We start from the raw sequence: 9,582 nt of genomic DNA on the forward strand, positions 1-9,582 counted from the left end.
AGCATGGTGTTGTCAAGCTAACTGACTGAGTACTACGGTTGCTAGCCAGTAGAGATTTGCTACTACCTTGACAACAAGACAATGCTAGCTCCGTGATTTGGAAAACATGCTTACCGAGGTGGCCTGCGGTGGCCTGAAGCTGTCGCTGTTGAATAAGTTTGTACGGCCACCGGGACGGCTCTGCCGATGTTCTCGGCTAACGCTGATTCGTTAGACCTTTCGCAGAGTGACCATGGCCAACAGTAGCTTACCGTACCTTGGCGGGGGCGGGTATAGGCTCTAGCTGCCTTAATGCAAGCGAACATGACGATCATCAAATGAGCCCCCCCCCCCCCCCCGGTGACTGGCTATAGTGGCTACAGGTCATATCCCACACCATTCATAAACACACTAAAAAACTCAAGTAACTACTGTTTCTCCAACTGTTTTATATTTTAGTTTTATCACGTTTATCCAAGTTCAAGAGTCCATTTCCCCGGATGAGAGATTTTTTTTGTTATTCACACATATCCATACACTGACTCCTCAGCTTTTATTTTGGTACTTCCGGTTACGGCATTTCATTTGCATATTAGCTAAATATTTGTTTCACCCGAAACATTTAGATCACTTTAGATTTAGATTTACATTTAGATTTAGATTTAATATTTAGCTTTACATTTAGATTTAGATTTAATATTTAGATTTAACATTTAGATTTAGTATTTAATTTAACATTTAGATTTAGATTATATTTAGATTTAGATTTATATTTATATTTAACATTTAGATTTAGATTTAAGATTTAGTTGTGTTATTTAACATTATGATTAGATTTAGATTTATTTAGATTTAGACTTTATTGATTTAGATTTTAGATTTAAGTATTTAGATTTAGATTTAGATATTAGATTTAATTTAGATTAGATTTAGATTTAATATTTAGATTTAACATTTGATTTAGATTTAGATTTATAGTTAGATTTAACATTTAGATTTAGATTTAGATTTAATATGTAGATTTAGATTTAACATTTAGATTTAGATTTAACATTTAGATTTAGATTTAGCATTTACATTTAACATTTAACATTTAGGTGAAACATTTAATATTTGGATGTAACTATTTAAAATATCTCCAAGTTGACAAATATTGTTGTAAATGTGCAAGAAAGTGACCCTCAAAATTTCATACCAGTTTTTTAAACAGTTTTTAAAGCTAAATGTGACAAAATGTTGCTGTTATTTTCAGCGTGAGCCGCTTAACAAACGGCGCCCCATAATAATGTTGTTACACATCACAATAACGATTTTACTTGCAAAAAATAAACAGATATTAAAGTGTCAGTTCTGCCAAATATTCTTGTTGAATAAAAAAAAACTAAAAATACTTTCAACGTTTTTTCTTTGAGCAAATTGTACATTTCACTTAAGAGAAAAAGCACCAAAAAGGAAATTATAGCAACATTTTAAAATGCTGTTTAACTAACTAAAACAATCCAAGAGTACATAGTCTTCGGCAATTACCATTGCTAGGAAACCGATATATTGTACAGCTTTACTACTGACTGCCCATGTGATGATTATTTCCCAGGACTGATACATATGACTATGATGTACAGGGGCTTGAATAACTTTACACACCCATGCTAAAGTTGATTAAAAAGATGAATAAAAAACCATGATCTTAATGCCTTAATTAAAAAAAAAGAAGGAAAATCCAACCCTTTAAGGACACTAATTCTCTTTGTGAATGAATAATGTATCGAAAACAGACAACAACTTTACTTTGAAAGGTGAATTTTGGTTTCTTCGATGACTTGGCTACAACCTGCTTGGGCATAATGGAAATTCAATGTGTTAAAAAAAAGTGTATAAAATGCTATCAGAATGTCATGGTTGTTGAACGGTCGGCGATGGAAATAGATTTACTCAATCAGGACATTAACATCGAGCTCAGCTCCGCCTGACTCTCTCCTTGGAAGTCGGAGCTGGGAATGATGTCACACCCGAGTTGACCGGGACAACAGCTAACCTCACACAGTTGGTAATGCATTATATGTATACACACATGTGATTATGTGTCACAAAAATATGATTTTGTTATTTTTTTCCTAATGAGAAAGAGTAAACCGCTGGTGACCATATCAACCACCTCAGGCATAGTGACATATGTTTATCTGAAGGTAAATACAATACATACATAGGTACATTATCTCTGAAATGATAAAAAAAAAAGTCAAACTTCAAAATGTTTTTGGGGTAGTTATTTCATCCCTTCACACTAATCTGGACTAATCTTGTTAGTTTGAGTCATCACTGAGCCAGAACGTCAGAGGTCACCGTATCTGACAAGTAGCAGCCGTCACAATGTGTGACCTCACTGTAAGGGCTTAATAAAGGAGTCAAACTCCTAAATATTGTTGGGGTAGTTATTTCATCCCTTGTCATTACTCTGGACACATTGTTTTTTATTTATAATCACCACAGAGCCAGTATTTCAGCAGGACAGGTCCCATAGTTTGATAAGTCTACTGTCAAATTATATTACCCCACTGTAAATCTGCAGAAATTGAGTCGTTGCTATGTTGTCTTCACCATTGTTGTTACAGGTCCAATGTGACACATGGGACCGGTGGTTCCACATGACATGTGTTAAACACATGGACCAGGGAAGCACGGCAGCAACATCTTCTGTTGTGCCGCATGTACAAGTGTGTAGATGAAATGTAGTTTTATTATGAAATGGTTTGGTGTGGATGACTCGATGTCTGCAGATGTACAGTGGGGTAACATAAACTGACAGAAGGTCTATCAGAGCATGTGACGTGCCCTGCTGAAGTACATCCAGACGATGTGCAACAACGCCCTCTGCAGTCCCAGTTCCTGATGGTCACAGCTTCTACACCACCTTAGATAGATAGATAGATAGATAGATAGATAGATAGATAGATAGATAGATAGATAGATAGATAGAATCAAAAATGTGAATACATGGACTGAAAAATATTAAATTAAATCTAACGTCATCAAGGTTTTGGAGCCACCCTGTGTTTTTGATGAGATTAATCTGTACAGATGTTCATGCAACAATTGTGAAATTATGAGTGAGTCAGCATAAAATCTAGTATCAGCAATTCTAAGTAATGAAGAGGTCATTAACACCCTGGAAAATGCATGTACACTCCAAAAATAGTACCAATAACCATTTTCAAAACCGTTTTACTGATGAAGAAATGTATTCACTGTTTCACCATGGAAGACCGAATGCAGTACCGGCCAGCCAGGTCCTGCTTATCAGGCAAATGTTAGATGCAGATTATTCATATCACAAACACAAGATGTCAATATTGGCAACAATGCACTAGAGTTTTGCAGAGAGAGCTTTTGCGAATTTTGACAGTACCGCCTTGCCTTTGACAGTCGCTATTGAGACTATTTCGTTGGATGTTGAATATGTTCATCTGGAGGTTGTAAATCCTCCTGGTTGGAAGATAGGATAGCAGCAAAGTCAGATTAGTCACATAGTCACTGCCTGAATCTGTTCCTGCATCCACTGTAACACCTGAAAGACATGTTTATTCAATCATCGCACAAAAAACTCAATAAACTGAAGACCTGAGTTGAACACTGTGTACTGCTTTTTTCTTCCCACCAAGGTTTCATTAGTCAAAATAAATTGCATCAATGCATTTTGTGAGAGAAATTCTGACAAAAACTGCGTCCCAGACAGCAAAGGAGGACATTTCTAACTGTGTTAAACTACCTGAAAGCTAATTTTAAACAGGCCATAAATCTTAGAAGAATCCGAGTAGAGTTACACTTTAGTAGAAAGCAACCACCAGTTTCAAAGAGTTTAAGCCTAATCTTGAACCCAACACAGATAAATCTTTGGAAATATTTGAGAACATCCAGTCAACTTACTGTATGTAGTGATCCTTTACAGGGCAAACGCTATAGTCTTTGACAATGACAAAGTAAATTCTAGCTATGTTTCAGGGCAAAGTTATGTTAAAAAAGATCTCCTTGGTTGGAGTTTTGTGTTGACCAGACTCAAATGTTTTTATCTATCTATTTTCTATCTTTTCAACTGTCCAAGCTCTTGAAATCTTGTTTTTTAGAAATCCTATTTCTTGTAAGTGGCTGATTCTGACCAGGTATGTGTTTCTCATTTCGTCCCCAAAAATCTCAGCTGCCATAAAAGTTAAATCAAAAAACTCAGTAGAGGGTTCAACGCGTCGACAGCTGAGCCAAACCTGTTGCCTTCAGTCGAAGGACAGCTTGACAGGAAAAAGCTAAATCAATTTCTTTCTCTTTTGATGAATAAACATGAGACACTAAACTAACCAGCATGTCCTTGCATTCACAAAACGACCTTGATTTCCAAATATTTCAGTGTAATCTTCATAGACAGAAGCTGAAAAGGTTGCATCAGTCCACGGTGTTCAGCTTTTCTAAAGCAATAAGACTCATTGTTATGACACTAGACTGGATATATCCAGTGTTGGGGTCAAATTAACAAATATTAAAAGATAATGTTGGTCTGCTCCATTGATAACCTCATCATTGCCTATCTTCTTTATCCTCCAGTTCTTTATAAATGAGGGACAGGACACATGTATTGAGGCTCAGAGTTGTCGGATTGCTTTCACACTCTTCTAATGAATACCTTGTCTATTAGATTAACCTTTCCCAGATTACAACAATCCCAACAAACTTGCAGGTTGTCACCCTGACAACCTAACAACAAACTCCATTTTGTTTTGAACTAATTGAATGACCAGTGAAAAAAGATGTATGGCTTTTCTATCCATTTCATTTCTATGATTTGAAATGTTCTCAGCTTATCTAACTGTGCTGCCCTCGGTATGTGTGCTGAACACAGCCAGATAAACATGTTCCTAACGTCAAGACTCTGAACACAGTCGATCCCTTGTCCACAGGTTTAATGACGTTGTAAGGAAAAGCTAAAACTGAATCATACAAAAGTATAATCAATACTCTGCTTGCTTTCAACATCTACAGATACAATTTAATTATATCAACTTTTACAATAACTTTTACAAGCAAAATTTTACAGTCTATATTGGTGACAATACATTACCGGGATTAGCTTCCTCTGTCTCTGTGTTGGCGCTCTAACCTGGGGCTGATTTCTGAGGACTATGGTTACCTGGTCCTCAGATCAGTCGGCGGGTATCCAGACGCTTAGACTATCTGTCCAATCTGAGGACTATGGTTACCTGGTCTCAGGTCCTCTGCAGGGGTAATCCAGACCTCTAGCTAACCTCTGTCCAATCTGAGACTATGGTGACGTGTCCTCAGGTCTCTGCAGGGTATCCAGACAGCTAGCTACCATCTGTCCAATCTGAGGACTTTGGTTACCTGGTCCCATATCTCTGCAGGGTAAATCCAGACAGCTTAGCTAGACCATCTGCCCAATCTGAGGACTATGGTTACCTGGTCCTCAGATCTCTGCAGGGTAAATCCAGACCAGCTAGCTAGACTCATCTGTCCAATCTGAGGACTATGGTTACCTGGTCCTCAGATCTCTGCAGGGTAAACCAGACAGCTAGCTAACTATCTGTCCATCTGAGGACTATGGTTACCTGGTCCTCAGATCTCTGCAGGGTAATCCAGACAGCTAGCTAGACTACTGTCCAATCTGAGTACTATGGTTACCTGGTCCTCAGATCTCTGCAGGGTAAATCCCAGACAGCTAGCTAGACTATCTGTCCAATCTGAGTTTTCTGTTAAAAACTACTTAGCAGCGGCACCGTGGCTCTGTCTGGAACTTAGCCCTGCCCAAGACGATGCATGTTGTTCTCCCATCCAGGAATGCTGTGTGGACTAGCCAGACCTTCCTTTGCAGCGCTGTGGAAGAAGGTCTGACAATGCTACAGCTTTTTTATGGACCAGACCCAGTGATGTCAGACACACCACAAAATGGGAACACGACTGCTCACACTGCCAACTAGCACTGGCAGTAGTAGTACTAGGAAAGCAAAAAGTGAATTATTCAAATGTTATTTCCTACTTCCGAACTGAAAGGAGTGACGTTTGTTCTTCAAACATCCTTTTCACAGATTGCTCTCCGTGGGAATAGAGTTTCTTCAATGCAAACTGAAATGGAAAATGTTCCTGACTGACAGGTAACAGGTAACAATACTCTGGCCTTTGATCCACGCCTTTCCCCAAATAGTCGAGTACAGTACGTCATAAAAAAACCTCCTGGCATGAGAGCAGAATGATCTATTTTAGATTTCACTTGAAAAATGACACGAAAAACATCTCAGTTATGCTGACAAGAGTATTTATAGTTACTTTCAAGCCTTGCTCACACACACACACACACACACACACACACACACACTAAACTCTACTGAAATTGAACAGCCTGATTTCATTTAATCATTTTAAATTTATACTGAATGTACATGTGCACTTTGAGTTGTTGACTTGATCTTGATTGAATAAATAAAGGTGATATATATCCACACCACAGCACGGTGGCCCATTGGTTGGCACTGTGACCTCGCAGCAAGAAAGTCCCGGGTTCAAATCCTGGTCTTCCCGGTCCTTTCTGTGTGGAGTTTGCATGTTCTCCCCGTGTCTGCGTGGGTTTTCTCCGGGTGCTCCGATTTACCCCACCACTAAAAACATTTCCCCCTCTCTCTACCAAGCTGATGTTAGGTGGGAGCTACACATTGGTGGTGTTGAGTGTCCATGATAAAATACTATATAAATGTAATGAATTATTATTTCACATGCAGTGTACATATATACACACACACACACTTGGCGTGACATGGTTTCCTGCTCTGAAGTCTCTTCCCAGTCGTTGTCAGACACCCGTCTCACTGATGGATCTGATCTCTCTTCCTGCCTGCAGCTCTGTCTGAGCAACATAATTGCTTTGTTTAAAACGTTGATTACTCCTCCTCCTGGTTGAAGAAGCAACGTGGTGCAGCCGGCAGCCAAACCATCCTCAGAGTCTCTTTTGTCTCTTCATGTTTGTCTTCCTACGCTGGTAAACTTCATTCAGTGCAGACGCCTTGGTGTCGCCCTCCCATCCAGAGTAGAGCAGCAAATATTAACCAATCAGTCAACCATTCAACAATCGCCAACTATTTTGAAAATCAATTAATCGGTTTGAGTCATTGTTTTAATGAAAACAAGTCAAACTATTGTGATTCCCGCTTGTTAAATGGGAATATCTTCCAGTTTCTTCTCTCCTCTGGGACAGTAAAGTGAATATCTTTGAGTTGTGGACGAAACAAGATATTTGAGGACGTCATCTCGGGTTTTTTGAGAAACACTGATCCACATTTCTCACTTTTTTCTGATATTTTAGAGACCAAACAACTAATCCATTAATAGAAAAAAATAATCGACTGATTAATTGACAGAAAATAATCGTAGGTCACAGCCTTAATCAAGAGAAGTAAAACCACTGCAGCTTTGGAAGATCTCAGACTCGTCTCAGATAAACTTCAGAAACAACTTTTTCAGAATGAGAACTGAGGATTTTGTCCCCAGTCACTTATATTGGGAGCCCATCATCAATGGATCGCTTGATGGCCAGTATAAACATGGGAAATGAATAAAGAACTGCTATTGTGCGACTTTTCTGGTCTTCGTTTTTGATTCCAGACTCCTCTAGAGCAGTGTGACATGAGTCACCACACACTGAACTATGTAGACTGTCAGGAAACTCTTACCGCCCTCTGTGCCCTGTCTCCAGCTCCTTTGAGAGCTTGGTTTGAGTTCCTCCTCCCCGCCGTGTAATGTGGTCCTGATGGGGGTGCTCCTCCAATGAGCAGCTCACCCCCCCCCCCACTCTGACATCTCTCCATTAGTGTATGTACAATGTACAGGTCTTGAGCATGTCTGTTAATGTGTGTGCAACTGTACTAACTTAGTGAACATTGGGGATTTGTAATAGATAATAGATAGGTTAGAAAAGACAAAAAAGCATCAAATGTGCTCTTTAAGAAAAAGCTGTTTTAATGTCCATGTGGGTACTTTAATATTGTTTTAAGAAAGGCTTGGACATTTTTTAACCTCTATTTCGCGATCTAACAATACTGAAATGTGTGACAAACCACACAAAGCTTTAATTCAAAGAGCCTCAGTGTGTGTTGCATCGTCAAACTGCGTAGAACACGCTCTTTCCCTCGTACCTTCCTTTCTGAATGTGGCCGTTCTTAACAGAAATAAACACTTTTGTCTTTGGACGTAGTTGGTCGACACCTCTTACCTAATTTGTTAAATGCTGAGCTCCTGTGCTGGGAGAGGGTTGAAGAAGTCCTCCAAAATGCCTCCAAAGTTTGACAGTCTTCTATCATTGTTTGGAAATGTGGTGCTCATAAATCTGGAAACTTTACAACATTCACACATATGAACGAGCCAGTTGGTTGTACTGTATGTTCAGACACTTTTGACTTTATGGTCCCACACAACCCTTAAACAGTTTGCACCTCTCCTCCATCACACAAATACAAATACATACTGTCAGTTGTTGTCAATGTGCAAGTTGCACAGGGAAGCAATGAAAGTGTGTAATGATGCTACCTGACAGCCCGTTAAACTGAAAAGAGATGAGGAGGCAATTAGACTGTCATCTGCGCTGGAGTCACTGCGACAAAACAGATGGAAAGAGCAAAAGGAGAGGAAGTTTATTTCTGGAGTGTTTTCAGGGTGAGCAGGTGATTTCTCTGCAGACGTTTGATGTGATGTGAAATGATTGAGGGATGATGATTAGTGTGTGTGTGTGTGTGTGTGTGTGTGTGTGTGTGTGTGTGTGTGTGTGTGTGTGTGTGTGGTTTTACATACACTTGTGGGTCCAAAACTGGGTATACAGTAAACTTTAAAGGGCGTTTGAGGGATTAGACTTGGTTTTAGGGTTACGGATAGAATTAGGTTATGGTTAGGGTGAGGGTTAGATACTTAATCTTAATCTTAATTATCTGAGTGTGTGTGTGTGTGTGTGTGTGTGTGTGTGTGTGTGGTGGTGGTGTGTGTGTGTGTGTGTGTGTGTGTGTGTGTGTGTGTGTGTGTGTGTGTGAGATCAGCAGTGTCATCGTGCATCTGATGGCTCTGCATTGATTCACCTGCTCTGTGAGTTAAAGTCAAGCTGAAGATCCATATTCTCTTGAGAAGGAAGTCCCGTCGTTCCTTTCTGTTGAACAGCAGACGTCTGTAGTTAGCTAGGAAGGTAAAAACTTTAGTTTATGCTGCTTTTGGCTAAACGTTTAGTTCCCTTTGTATCATGCACTAAGCCCTTGATTCTGCACAGCTTACTGGCTCTCAGCCCAAACATGTGAGATCAGAGATCTTCAACAGGGGGTCTGGGACCCCTAGGGGGTCCTCAGAGTCACTGCAGGGGGGCCACAAATTATTGTTAAGTTTCCTTATTTTTTTAAGTTTGTTTGCTTAAAAATGGCTTAACATGAGTTCAACAACTACTGAGAATATTTTGCCGTATATAGCCTGCCACTGAGAATAATCCCCCCCCCCCCACACACACACAATCACCACCATAGTATGCTGTAGGTAAATCTATAATTCACTTGGTATCCACATCTATACTAACTACTCTAC

The sequence above is a fragment of the Etheostoma spectabile genome, chromosome 21 (assembly GCF_008692095.1).
Source record: "Etheostoma spectabile isolate EspeVRDwgs_2016 chromosome 21, UIUC_Espe_1.0, whole genome shotgun sequence".
Lineage (NCBI taxonomy): Eukaryota > Metazoa > Chordata > Actinopteri > Perciformes > Percidae > Etheostoma > Etheostoma spectabile.